The following is an 832-nucleotide window of genomic DNA, read 5'->3' on the forward strand; positions in this document are numbered from 1 at the left end:
CTAATGGTATTCTGTTCAGAAAATCATTTCTTGTCCTGTGAGTTAAAGTATATTCCTCACTTTCACTTTCAGCAGATTCATTGTATCTGATTTCATGTTGAGGTCTTTGATCTATCTGGAGGAGAGTTATATTCAGGATGATAAATATGGATCTCTATAAGTTCTACTATATGTAGGTATCCAATTTGACTAGCACCATTTCTTGAAGATATTGTCTTTTTCCAGTGTGTATTCCTGGCTTCTTTATTAAACAGCTGCGGTACATAGGTATGGATTTATACATGAATTTTCAGTTTGATTATGTTGACTAACATGTTGTAGCAATACCAGACTGTTTTTACTATAACTCTGTAGTAAAGCTTCAGTTCATGGAAGGTGATATTCAAGTAGTTATTTTAATAGCCATGTCTGTTTTAGATATTCTAGGTGTTTTGAGTTTCTATATGAAGATGAAATCATCCTTTTATGATCCATGAGGGACAAAACATGGTTTGCAAGGGTAAAGGTTGCTGGCTAGTATTATTTATTCTCTTTGATTGTTAGTAATTCTGTGGCACACTGAAGCCAGAATCCTATGGCTTCAGAGGAATTATCATCACCTTTTGCTTAATAGCAGGAGATTAGATAAAATATTGATTGACAGTGCTCCACTTTCTGGATGTGCTACAGTCAGAAGTCCTTCACTGGCCTGAATGGCTAACTGTGAGCTAGAGAGGAAAGAAAAATAAAAAAGGATCCTATAATCAGACAAATTTGCACAAACATATATGCATTCCTACACACATACACACACACACACACACACACACACACACACACACACACACACACA

Source organism: Grammomys surdaster, unplaced genomic scaffold (genome assembly GCF_004785775.1).
Source record: "Grammomys surdaster isolate TR1022 unplaced genomic scaffold, NIH_TR_1.0 125125, whole genome shotgun sequence".
NCBI lineage: Eukaryota > Metazoa > Chordata > Mammalia > Rodentia > Muridae > Grammomys > Grammomys surdaster.